General features: G+C 43.4%; 1 protein-coding gene across 3 annotated transcripts in view; it reads right to left on the bottom strand.

The window, feature by feature from the left end:
* The window catches only part of SYT1 (synaptotagmin 1), a 348,414-nt gene extending 343,692 nt beyond the window's left edge, over nt 1-4,722 (bottom strand). For all 3 annotated transcript variants that reach the window (XM_069858107.1, XM_069858125.1, XM_069858116.1), the window contains exon 1: nt 4,624-4,722. The gene's annotated coding sequence lies outside the window, so the exon portion shown is untranslated. The remainder of the gene's footprint in view (nt 1-4,623) is intronic.
* Between the last annotated feature and the right edge of the window lie 11,704 nt (nt 4,723-16,426).

Here is a 16,426-nt window from a genome sequence, read left to right as displayed (position 1 = left end):
TAAAAAGAAACCAGGACTGATTGCAATGGTCACATTCTCTTAAGAATTCCTCTAAACTCCAAGAGTTGATAATAGAAAGCAAACAGAAAAAGACAATTACAAATAAGCATTTTCCATAGCTTTGGGAAAAAAAAGTAAAAAAAAAATTAAAATATAATTAATTAAGCCTACATGTTGCAAGAAGTCACTAAGTGTTCCAAATAAGAAGAGTGAGCTCTGATGTCCACTTGTCAATGATACATGCGTACACATTCTCTAGACAGCATCCAGAATCAGATAAGGCATTTGTTGAGGAATCTTTATTTCCACAGTGCCTTCACAAAAGCAGTCCAGTTATTTTCAGCTGCCATATCCACATGGTTATCCAAACACAGATACGAGGGAATCTGCAGGCAATCCTAAATCTCTGAGCCAAGCTGGGTAATATGTTACCAGCCTTCCCATATTGCAACTGCTACACTTATTTTTCAACACACTCACATCTATAACAACAATACCTTTAAGGTAAAAGGTACAAAAATACAAGATAATAATAAAACTATCAACAACTTCTAAATAATCACTGAACAGCTTCGAGGCATGTATCCTCAGGTATTTGAGGCACTGTACTACCCAGCCACTACAACTAAGGCCCTATTATTAAAACAAAGTTACATGAAATTGGATACTACAACAAATCCTTAATAACCCCTGCAAAACTTACAGACATTGTTATTAACGTAACCAAATTGTGTTTAGCTACTTCTAAATAAAATTCTATTTTCCTGAAATATTATATTAGTATAATTAGTCAGAGTTAGTGAAAAGCAATTTGTTTGTTTGGCTAAAATCTGGTGAAACTTTTTAAAATGTGTATGGTCTTCCATTTAAGCAAACCATATAACTATTAGTATATCAGATAACATCACATGGGAGGCATATTCTGGATTTAGTTTGTGTTCTGACACATTTCTTCCTGCATCTTTAGGGATGGCTAGAAAAAGAAGTAGCATCTTGAATTGACAAACTTCTGAGAAATTAAAAAATGGCAGCATCGCTCCCTCTAGGATGGAGACGGAGAAGTGTTCAGTGCCTGCTGTTCTGGGGAAACACCTTCAGACTAGTAGTGACAAGAAAACAGAATAAGAAAAATAATCAACTCTCTCATAAGCATTTATAATCAATGGACTACTTATGAAGTGCTACTCATTAAGTCACTAGGGAAAAAAAGAAGCCAGACTACTCTAAAATACTCTGATTAGACATTTTCAGAAATAACACTAAAAGAGATGGTTTTAATACAGCTCATCTCTAGCTTTCCATCATTACACCCCACAAGATTTTATTTTTTTTCAATTTAAACCAGGCAACTTTTCCACACAGACTGCTTGTACAAATCACTTGGCAAGTCCACGTAGTCTCTGAAAGAGATTGCACGTAGTCCGCTCTTATCCTCTCACCAGAAGAAATCACGAAGAGCCCTTGTCAGTTGTCCTCCTTCCTAATGCATTCTACTCTAGTATCTTGTATTTCTGTGAAAGATATAATACTATCACCAGCATTTTCCTAATCCCCTCTCTCACTGGGGTGTATTAGGAAGGAGTAAAGCCTACTCTAGCTAAGATGACATTTGTACATAACGATTCTAAAATTATTTGTTAACATAATGCTTTGTTTATTCAGTCTGGCAAATGCTTTTATTTTAACCTGAAGTACCTTTAGTAAATGTCAGCAGTAAAAACAAATTCATAGTTGGCTAATAAGCCTCCCTTATGTGTATTTCTAATTAAGCTTCTTCCTAGATATCGAGTAACATTTAAAACCAATATATTCTATAGAGAATCAAAGTAAATCAAATGATGAAGGATTTCTCTTTGTGAAATTGCACATTTATATAGGCATCACCAGCAGAGGGAAGGAGATCCTAGTATCCATGCCTAATCATTTCTCTATGCTTTTCTTCTGGATATGCAGAAATATTTTCTTGTCCTTTTGAATTGTATTGCAAACTTTGATGTCTCTTCCACAACACCTAATAAAGGGCTGCATGTACTCTTTATTTGGAATGCAGTTCCCAATAAGAATTTATCTGTGTGTTTAAATGCGTACATAAATGCAAAACCACGCACGTTCACACTTAAGTATTTCTAAAACTGTAAACAGACTGTTGAACAGACAAGAAAAGACTGCAACATGCTAAATAAAAGCTTCATTTTCATACGAGGAAACATCAATTAACTGAGTTCTGTATGGCTGAGTGGCTTAAAAACTTCTGCCAAGACCCTAAGCTGCTCCTTTTTACTTATTACAGCCAACCCTGCCAAAAGACCATAAAAATTGATTTTACGTTTCCAGTCTCTCTATGCTAGCTCGAAAAGTATAGATTTTTTTCTCTAGGTTTTTGACAAACATAACCTTCCCTTATCTCACACCTTCTTAACTACCACGCTAACTGACACTGAACATCATCTGGGCTCTTATATCTGATTTAAATTATGATTCAGGTAAGAGAACATTTCAGATTGTTTAAAATCAAACATGTTGTTTTGTATACATGGTTTTAAAGGGCTTCTCGCCCATCAATGTTACAGAGAAGGCTGTATCTCACTTGCACTGCTACAGCACACACAGCAAATGATTATTTGTCATATTTGTTTTGGGGAAGTGTTAGAACCTCACTGTTAGTCTGTGAGCTACCTCTTTAAAATCCAGTATCAATCATTAAAATGGATTTAGCATTTTTGCATCAAACATTAATAAGGCTCACTTAGGCACTCTTAATGTGAAGGAAAATTGGGCTTGTATGAAATGGCTACATTGGAACATTTCATGCTTTTGCAAGTGCAGGAGTATGATTATTTCCTACAGTATGTCATTATCTTCTGCCCTGTGGTTGTCTTTTAAATTATCTCTTCTCACTCAAGCTGCCTACACTATGTTTTTAAGCTATATAGTTTTCAATTTATGAATTGCATGCATGCAAATTTTGAGCAACTATACCACAAGCCAAGTAATAGACCACATTAAAGTATATTCCCCTCGGACACTACTAATAGAACTACAATTCAAAAAAGCTTGTAAGAAAATCGATATATATTCAACTCTCAAGATGCAAAATCAGGTCATTTGTTTCAAAGATAGAAAATACTATTCTAGACACACCTGTAATCTCCTTACACTTTTCCCAAGCAAGTTGATTTAAGCATGGCAGGAGATGTCATTTCATATATTCACAAAGCAAATTAGTTTGCTGCCTAGTTGTCCTTGGACTCAAAAGCTCCCCCCCCCAGCTTTTCAGAGTCACTCCTAAAACAATTGCTCATCTGTAACTCTGGATGTCAACCCATCAGGGAAAGGAGTCTCTCCCTGGGTCTACAACTATCATCCTCCGTTTCTTAGGAGAAAGTAACTCTCTTGGACAATAAAGCAATTTAAACAGCACATAACAGATTAACACACAACACGGATGGCACACCACATAGCTGCTCAGAGGATCAATATCACCGTTGCCGATCAGCACTTTAGTTATGGTTTACAACATGCATGTGTATCTAAAATTACACCGACCTTTGTACAGAAAATATTATCTCAGAGACAGTGACATATTATTGCACTACAGCATTTTGCATTGTGTTTACAAGGTAATAAACACAGACCTCCTTCTGCTTCACCCACAAATGACTATTAAATAAGGAAAATAAGACTTGACATCCCCCAGACAATCAAAAGAAATGATTTATTTGGATGCTGACATCTGTCTCGAGATTGTGGCCAAGTGCTTTTCTGTGCTCATTTAGGACTCCACTCGGAAAGCTTTTCAGTTACATTTACCTAGAGATTTCCCTCTACCACTTCCCATCTGACAGAAATCACTCAGCTGGGTCTGATGAATAATAGCAAAAGGCAGCTCGTATCAGAGATGATTGAATTACAGATTGTTGAAAGTGCCATAAAGGCTCATTCCAATGACTACATTTAATTTACTTACTAGACCGACTACCAGGAGCCGGTAGTCGTTTGATAGCTCTATTACGGAAGACTGGAAACAAAAGAAATATTGACGCTCTTTGTCACTTTCTTCCCACTCCACCTACCAGAGTTTGATAGGCAAAATTAACTTTTAAAGAGAGCGCTGAGCCCCTGTCCACGCGGTGTGCGCAGACGACCCAGACCATCGCCCACCCGAAACCACAGCAAGGCAAGCGGTATTAGAGAAAAGGAAGGAAACGATGTCCGAGGACACAAAACGGCATCGCACGGAAAGAAAACGCGTTAGCTCGACAGCCTAAGTGAGGCGGCGAAGGCTCCGGGTAAACGGGTGCCCAAAGGAGCGGCGCTCGGCGCCGGGGAGTCCGGGGAGCGCCCGCCCCGCCGGGACACCCCGACCCACCCCGCCCGGGGCGGCGACACCCGGAGGAGCGGGGTGACCCGCCGACCGCCCCCGGGCAGCGCCGGGGAGGGAGGGAAGGAGGGAGGGAGGGCGGACGGCGCCCCGCTCTCACACCCGGGCGGTGCGCCGGGGGTGGAGGGGGGGAAGGAGGCGGGGGGGTGTGTGGGGGGGGGAAGCCCCTTTGTCTGAGCCGCCCCCGCCGGGAGCGCGTCCCCCGCCGCGCCCGCCGTGCCCCTATGGCCGCGCCGCCTTACCTGGCAGCCGGGGCGGGCGCAGCCGCCTCGTCCTTCAGCCTCTTCCCCCGCGGCGGCACCACGCGCGCCCCGCCCGGGGCGAGGCTGCGGCGCACGGCGCCCCCGCCGCCCCTCAGCCCCCGCGCTCCGGCGGCGCCGCGGGCGGTAAGTTTCAGCGGGCAGGGCAGGGCAGGGCGAGGAGGGAGGGAGGCGGCACGGGGGCTGCGCGGCGCCGGGAGCGCCGCCACACTGCAGCGTCTCTAGGAATCCCTCCCGCGAGAGGCAGAGCCCATCACCCCCGGCCCGCCGGCCCCATTGGCTGAAGGGCGGGGAGCCGCGCGGCGGCAGCCAATCCGCCCGCGCCCACCATGGGTGGAGCCGCCGCGCCGGCCGCGCCCATCCCGAGGCTGCCCCGTCCCCGACGGGGCTGGGCTGGGGCGGGGGCGGGAGGGGGGGTGATGGTGATGGGGAGAGGAGGGGGGCGAGAGGGATGGGGGGGGGGGGCGGTGGGAGAGGGAGAGGGAGGAGGAAGAGGATGAGGATGGAGATGGGCAGGAGGATGAGGATGGAGATGAGGATGAGGATGGGGAGGGAGAAGAGGATGGGGATGAGGATGGGGAGAGGCATGGGGATGGGGATGGGGAGAGGGAGAGGGAGGAGGAAGAGGAAGAGGATGAGGATGGAGATGAGGATGAGGATGGAGAGGGAGAAGAGGATGGGGATGAGGATGGGGAGAGGCATGGGGATGGGGATGGGGAGAGGGAGAGGGAGGAGGAAGAGGAAGAGGAAGAGGATGAGGATGGAGATGAGGATGAGGATGGAGATGAGGATGAGGATGGAGAGGGAGAAGAGGATGGGGATGAGGATGGGGAGAGGCATGGGGATGGGGAGAGGGAGAGGGAGGAGGAAGAGGAAGAGGAAGAGGATGAGGATGGAGATGAGGATGAGGATGGAGATGAGGATGAGGATGGAGAGGGAGAAGAGGATGGGGATGAGGATGGGGAGAGGCATGGGGATGGGGAGAGGGAGAGGGAGGAGGAAGAGGATGGGCATGGGGATGGGGATAGGGAGAGGGATAGGGATGGCCAGAGGGAGGAGGAAGAGGATGGGGATGAGGATGGGGAGAGGCATGGGGATGGGGATGGGGAGAGGGATAGGGATGGCCAGAGGGAGGAGGAAGAGGATGGGGAGGAGGAAGAGGATGGGGAAGAGAAAGAGGATGAGGATGGGGATGAGGAGAGGGATGGGGATGGGTAGGGGGAGAGGGAAGAGGATGAGGATGGGGAACAGGATAGGGATGAGGATGGGGATGGGGAGGGTGAAGAGGATGGGGATGGGGAGGGTGAAGAGGATGGGGATGGGGATGAGGAGGGGGATTAGGATGGGGATGAGGATGGGGATGGGGGTGTGGAGGAGGAAGAGGTTGGGGATGGGGTTGTGGAGGGGGAAGAGGTTGGAGATGGGGATGGGGAAGAGGATGGGAAAGAGGATGGGAATGAGGATAGGGAAGAGGATGGGGATTGGGGTGCAGAGGGGGAAGAGGTTGGGGATGGGGATGTGGCGGAGGAAGAGGTTGGGGATGGGGATGGGGATGGGGAAGAGGATGGGGAAGAGGATTGGGACTGGGGTGCAGAGGGGGAAGAGGTTGGGGATGGGGGTGGAGATGGGAATTGGGATGGGGATGAGGATGGGGAGGATGAGTGGGGCATCCCCGCTGGGGCGGTGCGGGGCGCGGCGCCGCGGACACGGCGGCCGTCGGGTGCCCCGGGGCGGTGGCGAGAGGGGGAGGCGGTGACCCCGCCAGGCTCTGCCGCTGTCCCCCCTCCCTGGTACTCAATGCTTTTAGCTCGCCCGGGGCGATCGCGACTGGGCAGAGTCGTGATTGGCGCTGGTGGCTTTGGGGAGAGCTGAGCAGTGCCGGGTGTTCAGGTGAGGGCGTGCAAGGGTTAACTTAATCCCCTGGATCCATCCACCCTGGTCCGGAGCTTTGATTAACATTGGTCTGCAAAATGTAACTGTAACAAATTCAATTAAGGGAAGCACATTTCTTCAACTTTTAATTAGATCTACCCTATTTGTCTCGTGTTTAATATAACATAAAAAGTTACCTAGGTTCCAGAGGGAAATGGAAGTAGATTTAGATATAAGTTTAGCTTTCATAAAAAAAAAGGGACTAAAGTTCTTTGTTCCTGAGGAAACATTATTGTTGCATCTATACTCTCAAGGGCACTGGGGAAAACAATTTTATCTGCAAAATTGTAAAAACAATAGTGTGGTATTTACATCGAAAGAGTTTCCTATAACCTTCGACTGGTCACAGGGTACTGAACATAGAGGTTCTAGCCCAGGCTTGGTGTACGGCAGTACAGTTTGCTGCTGAATTGCAGTTGTTGTAAGAAGACTTAAAGTAGTTTGTATTCCACCACCATTTAGGTGCCTTCACTTAGTACATGGGAGTCAAAGTTATCTGTATTACAGCTGAAGATGGTAACTAGCAAATGTTGGCAACCAGAGGATCCCCTGTGCCATTGTCGTTGTGGGATTTGTCTCTTAAAATCACATCCCTTTCCCAGTTCAGTTCAAACACACATTTTCTGATCACATCAGTGCTAGACAGGTGTTCTTAGGTCTGTTAGTCACAATATGAACTTTTCTTGTATGGGCACATTAGGTCATGTGCTGGAAAAGGAAAGTAAATACCAGGTCTTGATGAGCTATGGAAAGGAGGAGTCACCATAATTTAAACCGCATGTGCAGAAGCTACCTGTGCCCAGATTACCCTGTATGATTTAAAACTCTGCCTGTTTTCTCTCTCTGGGCACAATAGATACCAAGGACTATTTTCTTTATGATCATTTATCTGGTCAGTTAAAAACCTCATATATTTCAATGCTAATAATAATGAGGGCTTGATGCTGCGCTCCTAACAGCCACACAGCCAGAAGTCTGTGGGAGTCTGGCATCTGCAAGGCATGACACATCATACGCTGACTTAGTATCTAAGCAAAGACCAGGCATGTCTTTTAAACCAAATAGCCCTCTCTTAGTATATAGAGAGTAAGGAACAGGAGTGCTATCTAGCAGTAGCCTTGAAGAGTAGACCGTCATTCTCACACTCTCTTACTGTGGTAGTCCATACGTGATTATTCCACTATACTAAATAAATAAAAAAAGAAGAGCAGGTGTGGTAGGGGCTGGGAGGGTGGTGGGAGAGATTTTACCTAATCCTTTCTGAACCTGGGAATCTGCAGGGGAGAAATGGCTGCAAAAGTTGCATTCCTTCTAGCACACATGCTTCCCTCAGTTCCTTTCAGGCCCAAAAGCTTATTCGTACAGAAAGATCTCCAGTCCCGTGAGCAAGTTTTATTTCTCTACTGCATCCACAAGGAAACATGTAGTTACTGCCCAGCTGTGGTGGTTAATTAAACCAAAGGAAGCTGTGAAATTTGAGAGGTTATGTAAATGTCCTGAATGGGCAAGGATATCCTAGAAGAGCTCAGAAGCCATTTGATAAATGCTTCCAGTGCTAGCCAAATGCTAGCCACTAAACTCATGAAGCACAGATCATTGTATTTGTTGTTATTATTGTTATGTCTTTCACAGTTTTGTTAAGGGAAGAAGGTGGTACCCTGTCATCAGAATAAAAGAAGAAACATGCAGCACCAGCAGAAATGATGTTCCAAACCCAAGATCTATTCTGTTTTGTTTGGTAAAATGTATTAGTACATCAAAAGAGAGTTTTAAATAGTATCTACCATTCAGAAATTCTATCAGGTATCTACTAAGTACAAATGAAGAACTAGACTCTTTTATCCTTTACGTCCCTTGTTTTTTGTTTAGACTTTGAGCCAGAGGTACAGGAGCATCTGTGAAGAATGAATAAAAAAGCAAGATCAGAATTGATGCAATATTTGTCCTTTCCATTTTTAGTTTTTACTCTCTGTATACTACGACGTCAAGATAAAACCCAAGATTAGAAATCAATATGAGCCATAAAACCTGCATTTTGAATGTAAAATAATCCTGCTAGCCCCATAAAGGAGCAAGGAGGAAGGAGAAGGAGAAGGAGAAAGCCTGGGCCAAAGCCAATGAAACCAAAATATTCCCAGACTTTTTCTGGCAAGTTTTATGGCATATAAAGAGCAGATTCTAGAATGACAGTCACTGAACTGAGGCAAATTCAGGAGCAACAGCAGTTGTGGCACATCAAAAACAGCAGTCAGGGCTCTGGTTTTGGGCCCAAGCTGCCATCTGTTTTCTTTTGTGTGTCAGCATTTGTGTGACCAAGTGTCACAACCGCCACTATTAGATGTACAAGACAGGAAGCCAGGAAAAGAAATCATGAGGGCAAATCAGCAGCAGGGGAATGAGTAAGTTGTATTGGTGGCATGTTCATTTACTTATCTAGCAGAATTTAGAACTGTAAACTAACAGGGATTGAACTGCGACAGTCATGATGAAATTATTTGCTGGCCTTGTGCTGCACAAGATCGCAGGTACCTATTTTTAACAGAAAGAATCTTTTACTTTGTTCTTCATTATTGTATTCTTTTATTCCTTTTCTTTGTTTTTCATTTTGAGAGTAGTTTGTATGCCTGAAGGCAAAGGAATTGACTTTTGCTTAGCAGGGCGGGAGAAATGAAGTTCCAATTGCATAAGTTCAAGCACACATTTCTGAAGCTTCTTTTAGCCAATGAAACACCCACTCTCAGTTGTTTTGATTTTTTCTTCCCCAGTTGACTGGGAATCCAAGAGCTGGTATGTAGAGCTGAAAATTAAAAACTTGGAATCCCATTTTAGGGCAGTGTCATCCTACTCTTGATTTCAGTGGTTATATATTGATTACAGTATATACTGTGTGATGATGATGTATTTAGAAGGCACTTTCTTATTCAGGAAGCCAAACCTGTATCAGGAGAGCATGAAAGACATGAAAGCAAAGTGACAAAGCCAAGTCCCAAATGTGAGAATTAACCTTCAGTAAAATGAATAAATACTGGAGTCACTATTTAGTTGTAGACAATTAAGAAAAACATCATATGAAGTAAGTCTTTGAAGATGATTTTTGGAGCAATGTGCGAGCTTGTGAGTTGGATAGAGGGAGCGGAGAACAAACGTTTAGGTTTTGATTTGGTACTAATTCTAGCTAAAAATCAAACAGTAATATCAAAGAACTTGTTAGTTCACTGACTGATGTTTGTCTAAATGTGTAATTTGATTTCATTGTTTCCTCATATTTGATCTGTACACATCTGCTGCTACTTCTAAGTTGTTTAGGCAGGGTTGGTCTCTTTTAATCTGCATTTGTACAGCAGCTAACACAAGAGAGCTCCTGCTCTGTGCCCAGGGCTCCTGGACACTGTGGCAGCATAAATGAAACTGAAAACAAAAATACTCTTTTATGAGGGAGTGTTGAAGGGTGGTCAAACAGACCTGTATTTTCTTTGCACAGATATCAGCGATGTAATGCAAGGAGAGGTTTGAGACAGTGTCAGTCTGTTCCCCTGTAGATGGTGCCCCTACTTCAGGGATTCTCTTTTGGGTTGACAACTCTGCATCCTTAATCTTCCTCCCTGCTGTGAACGTCAGTTTTCACCAAGGTGGTACTCAGGGTGGTAGTCCAGAAAAAAAGGCCTTTTCAGTGCGGATAGGACAAACTGGACTGAAGTTCTGGTTTCCCTTTCAAGCAGAATCTACTGCATAAAATTACAAACTACTGAACTGTTAGCTTGCAGAGTGCCCAGATACTATCCACTTCAAATCTTACCTTATGTTGGTAGACATCATGGCTTCTATGTAGAATTTCTAATTACTGGTGAGGATATGCATCATATGGGTGGCTGTGTAATAAAAATAATGGGAATTGGGATTTCTAATTTAATTTTGTGAAGCTGTCCTTCACAAAATGCAAGGAAGAGGTGTGTATGGACAGCATTACCTCCAAGGAGAGAGTCTTCTACAAGGTCTTTTCAAATGATGTGAATGATTGTCACATAGGAGAGGACATTCCATTGTCTCCAATACAAAATAGGCGTAACTCCATTTGAAGAAACTCAAATGAATTGCCTGCTAAGTGCAAAACATACTTTTATTTACATCAGCCTGAGAGTAGAGTGAGGACAAATGTATTAGGATATAGGACTGAAATGTAGATAAAACCTTATGGCTTCAGGCTTCCTGAGTTTCATGTCTCTAATTTGGTATCTCCACAAAACGTTCACCATGCAGCAGACATATAACTAAAACCTCCAGAAAACCATCCCAGACATGAAGCATGGCAAATTCTCCCATCTAACTATTCAGAGTAGGCCCAGAATATCTGTATGAAGGAAAAATGAGGTAGGGTTGCTGGGGTAAAAACCTAGTTAATGTATTTTAAATTCGGAAAATACTTTTGAATATTAGTAGCTTGATAAACAATTCTGAAGGGAGTTTGTTTTCATTTAGGTCACACTGTCATTTCATTCAAAGGCACAATGAAATTACCCTAGCATTTATATTTAAAATGCCAAACCATAGAAGCATCAGGGCTTTTTTTTCAGTAGTCACTATTTCATAATATTTTCTGTCCTTTTCTTAAAATGTAGTTACTTCTCTTATAGAAATACAATCACTGTACAATTCTGATGTTCAGACTGCTTTTGAGCTTAAAAGCTTGCAAAACACATGGCTAAATGAACTGGAAATTATATATAATTAATATAATTAGGAGAAAAGAATTTTTAATTTCAGTTTCCTCACGGCTGTGTTTTAGCCAGTATGCAAGACAGTAAACTAGTTACCTCTGGCAGTTCTGTCTGTCAGCAGCACCATTTTGTTTGCAAACTAAAAAGCTTGTTTTGTTTCCCACATTGTTTTTTCTATAGCATATGGCATAACCTTCAAATTACATGAATATAAGGGAATAGAGCTCTCTGACTGTAACAGGGTTGTTAAGATGATAAGGTCAGTGGTAATGTCTCTTCAGCAAAATTTGATAGATATTTATCCAAATCAAAGGTGAATTTTTAATCATTATACTATGCTAATATAAAAAAACGGGCCTTTCTTGTTGTTCAAAAACTTAGGCAAAGAGAAAATAAATCCTACCCAGGGAACCTAATTCTCCTCACAGTCCCACATATATAATCTCTAGTAAGAACTGCTGTCTTAAAAGCACAGTTTCCACTACTGCTATCTTCTATAAAACAAGCTATCTTAGTGACCTAGAGAAGTTAATGTAGTAATGCATAATCTTAATACAAGTCCTGAGTTTAACTATCAGATTTTAAGGGAACAGAATCTCCAGTTGCGCACTGGGGATTTAGTTTCTTCCTTACTCGATAATTGTCACTTAGCCTGGGCCAGGATCATCTTCCCTAAATTCTCATAAATCTGTGAATGAGAATCCCCTATCACCTTCCTAGTGTTTTGCTTTTGACCTTTTTTAGTTGCCAGTCCTCTTACCCTCCTTCTTCTCTTGTCCTTCCTGTTCATCTCGGAATGTATTTTGTGATAACATTGCCAATCCTAAGTGAGAAATGATCTGGACAGTCCTCTTCAGCCTTGGCATTAGACCTGTTTCTGCAAGAATCAGGATTGGTCCTTTTCTCTTTGGAATGAAGGTAAAGCCTTCAGTCAGATTTATGACTGGTGATGAAGTACAGGAACAATCCATTACTGTACTTCACCATCAGTCATAAATCTAACTGAAGGCTTTACCTTCATTCTCCAGCAGAATGGAAAAGTCATTAAGTTATTAGTTCGGTTTTAATTCTTGTTTGTATGTGAACAGAACTAGGTAGTCAGGAATGTTATTTAATGGATGGAAGAAAAAATATTAAAATAGAAAAGAATAAAACCAGACGAAGAACCCATTTAGAATGGAGATAAAGTGTAAGGATTCTCATCACCAGAAACTCTTCCTTCCCTGCAACTGGACTAAAAGCTTCCTAGCTTAAGCTCAGTAATTTGATCCTAGAGAAAAGTTTAGCCCAAAGGAGTTTTTGGTACTGATTAGTTTAAGGATTTTGGCCAATATCTTCTTGTTCTTAAGTGTGGATTTTCAAAGAAATGGTGGTTTCAGATGGTCTTTGATGTTCTAACTCTAAATCAAAATGTTCTTACTAAAGATGAGAGCCTAGATTAAGTTATTCTAAGACTTACAGTGGGCTCCTTTATGCATTAACTTTCTTCCTTCTGCTAGAATCTATGACCCACACTTTCCACACCATAATCACAGAAAGGCATTATCGTCATTATTCCTTCATAACTACAAAGGTATTTGCAGAATAACCTCAGAGATTTATTAGAGCAACAGTCATTCCTGCTAAGTTTAAAAAGCCTTATTCAATGCTAAGGTATTTTTTATTAACTCCCTCTTCAGTTTGGCTTTCCCTCTGAAAGTTATTAAGCTTTATCTCTGACTAAATTGATTTTTTTAAGGAAACTGGTCATGCCATTTTTGTCTTACAAGGGTTCATGAAAATGTCCACATTTGACTTTTTCCTAAAGATTTATATTAGCTTTTCTTCCCTTGTACTCTGATTTAAAAAGAACTTGTTTGATTTTTCCTGCAGTCACTTAAAAAAAAAAAAAAAAAGAAAACCTTGACAGTTTTCTTTGAGGAAAAAAGGTTATTTGCTGCAGTTATTTACAGTTTAATTGCTGGTTTAATTACCATCTAATGTCTCGTTTAGTGTGACGCCCTCTACTCTGCAGGCTGAGCTGCGATAGATTACAGGAGTCACAATGGCAATAGGTTCACCTCTGTCTGGAGTTGGGCAACCTCATGCTGCTGCCAGCAGAATTGCCCCAAAAAACCGCACTGACTCTCTAGTGATGATCAGAAAACAAAAAAATGTTCTGACCAAACTTATTGTCAGTATTTTAATATTTTTGTGGGTTTGCACTCCCAGTTTTTTGCTACTGATTCATAGTCCATTGTTTCTGTACTCCCTATATGTTGGTGAACACATTCAGGAGCTGTCCTAGAAAAGGCATGAGTGCAGAGACTAAGTGCTGCTTTTGGCATATTTTGGCTCTCTTCACTATGGATGCTACCATGTCTGACCAGCTTATAGTCCTCCAAGAGGATCTCTCACCAACCAATGTACACTCACTCGAACCCTCGCTGCTGTACTACAAAGACCTGTATTTTTAGTACACAGAGGATCCATTTGAGGTTCTGTTCCTGTTTGCCGTGCTGGTTAGACAGCTACGTGAGAAAAAAGATTTGGTGCATCCAGGTGCCAAATTTCATGGTCATGAAGGTTTGCTGCTAATAACATGTTGTCATGGATTTATAAAATAACTTTGTTTAGGAGATGCCTTTAAGGGTCATCTGCTCCAATCACTTGCTCGAAGGAGATCCAGATAAACAGATTCCTCAGGGCTTTGTTTGGTCAAGTTCTGCATGTCTTGAAGGCTGAAGATTTCATAACGATCTAGGTGGCCCTCCACTGGTCTCACTCCAGAGTGTCAAGTGTCTTCCTTGTACTACAGTGCCCACAACTGACATAGTACTCCATATGTGGTCTTAACAACTACTGAATGGCAGGGGGACATTTCTTCCCTTGATCTCCTGACTTTTCTTTTTCTGCTACAGCCAAGGATGTAATTGGCCTTCTTTGCTGCAATGACACATTCCTGATTCATGTTCATGATTCAGAGTCACAGCTATAAATTGAAGAACTGAAAGGCTGTACATGTACATGCCCATCCTTGATCAGAATCAGCCAAAAATGGGGCAGCTTCTCACACCTGCTTCATGAAATTTGTGTCAGGAAGGCCATGAGCTAACTTCTGAGGGGCCAGAACCATCCCTACTGTTATTGGGCTGTGTCTCCTAGGGTGGTGATCTGCTGGTGATACAAACACCATTTATAGCTCTGAGAAGTTGGAGAAGCTGTGTAGTGCCTGGCACTGGAGGAGTATAGGGATTCCTCTGAAACCATCAGTCATGGGTGATATGTGGGAGGTCTGTGTGTATCTCTGTGATCTCAACACAAGATTCTCCTAGCTCAAACTAATGATCAAGAATGACTAATCTTGAAGGGGTAATGACTTCCTTCTTAGATCAGGATCTTCAGATAAGTACGCCGAACACTGGGCAAGTGTGATTATTCTTGTCCTGAATTTCAGTGTCATCCTGAAAACCTGCTTTCAGCTGTTCCAGGACTGGAGAGTGATGTTGTTCCACTAGCTGGAAGTAATTTCATTTGTTCAAAGTTGCCAGACAGCAAAATGTGGACAGCACTCAGATGTAGCTATAGGAGCTATATGCTGGTAGGAGGTTAGGACTTGTTTAACAGATTCTGTCCTTGTCATGGATCTCCATCTGGACTTTGAGCCATTGACTCTTTGAATACGAATATCCAAACAGTTTCGTATCCACCGTACCATCCACCCATCAAATCCATAGCTCTCTAATTTAGAGAGAAGGATGCTGTGGGGGACAGTGTCAAAGGCTTTACAGAAGTCCAGATAGGTCACATCAGTCAGCTTACCCGTGTCCACTGCTGCGGTTACCCCATCATAGAAAGCCCCTGGTGAAGCCACGCTGGCTGCCATTAATCACCTCCCATGTCCTCCATGTGCTCTAGCGTAGCTTCTAGGAGGATCTATTCCATGATCTTCCCAGGCACAGAGGTGAGGCTGACAGGTCGGTAGTTCTCAGGGTCATCTTTTCTACCCATTTTAAAAATAGACATGTTCGCTTTCTTCCAGTCACCAGGGACTTCTCCTGATTGCCATGACTTTTAAAATATCATGGAAAGTGGCAACCACATCTGCCAATTCCCTCAGGACTCTCAGATGCATCTCATCAGGTCCCACAGACTTGTAAATGTTCAGGTTCCTCAGGTGATCACAAGCCTGATCCTCCTCTACTGTGGGAGGGGGTTTACCCCCCTGGTCACCATCTTGCTATCCATTAACCTAGAAGGGGTGAGGAGAGCTGTTATCAGTGAAGATTGAGACAAAAAATTTGTTAAGTACCTCAACCTTCTCCTCATCTGTTGATACGAGATCATCATTTCCAGGCATCAGTGGGGGAACATTCTCTTTGACCTTCCTTTTTTAATTGACGTACCTGTAGAAGCCTTTCTTGTTAGTCTTCACTTCCCTTTCCAAGTTCAGCTCCAGATGCTCCTTGGCCCTCCTGACCTCATCCCCTACACAACCGGGCAGTGTCCCTATACACATCCCAGTTTACCTGTCCCTGCTTGCACTGCTTGTGCAGTTCCCTCTTCTCCCTTAGTTTAATCAGCAGGTCTTGACTCAACCATGCTGGTCTCTTCCCTTTCCCGCCTGATTTTCTGCATACGGGGACTGAGCACTCTTGTGCTTTATGGAAAGCATCCTTGAATATTTTCCAGCTGTGTTCCACTCCCTTGTCCCAAAGGACCATGTCACACGGGATCCTACCGAGTAACTCCTTGAACAGCTGGAAGTCTGCTTTCCTGAAATTTAGTGTCCTGTACTCCTCACCTGTCCCATACCCCTCTGGACTTTGAACTCTACCAGTACATGATCACTGCAGCCCAGGCTGCCTCCGATCCTAATGTTACCGACCGATGAGTTTGCTTATATTGGTGACCATAAGATCCAGTATTGCATCTCCTCAGGTGGGAGTCTCCATCAGCTGGACTAAGAAATTATCTTCAATGCACTCTAGGAGTTTCCTGGATTGCCTACAGCTTGCCATGCTACTTTTCCGGCATATGTCGGAGTGGTTGAAGTCCCTGAGTAGGATGAGAGCTTGCGAGTGTGAAGCCTCCTGTAGCTGGAGGAAGAAGACTTCTTTGGTTGGCTCTCCTTGATCGAGTGGCCTGTATTATACACC

Source organism: Phaenicophaeus curvirostris, chromosome 1 (assembly GCF_032191515.1).
Source record: "Phaenicophaeus curvirostris isolate KB17595 chromosome 1, BPBGC_Pcur_1.0, whole genome shotgun sequence".
Classification (NCBI taxonomy): Eukaryota; Metazoa; Chordata; class Aves; order Cuculiformes; family Cuculidae; genus Phaenicophaeus; species Phaenicophaeus curvirostris.
The sequence above is the reverse complement of the archived record's forward strand: the minus strand, read 5'-3'. Positions and strand labels throughout refer to the sequence as shown.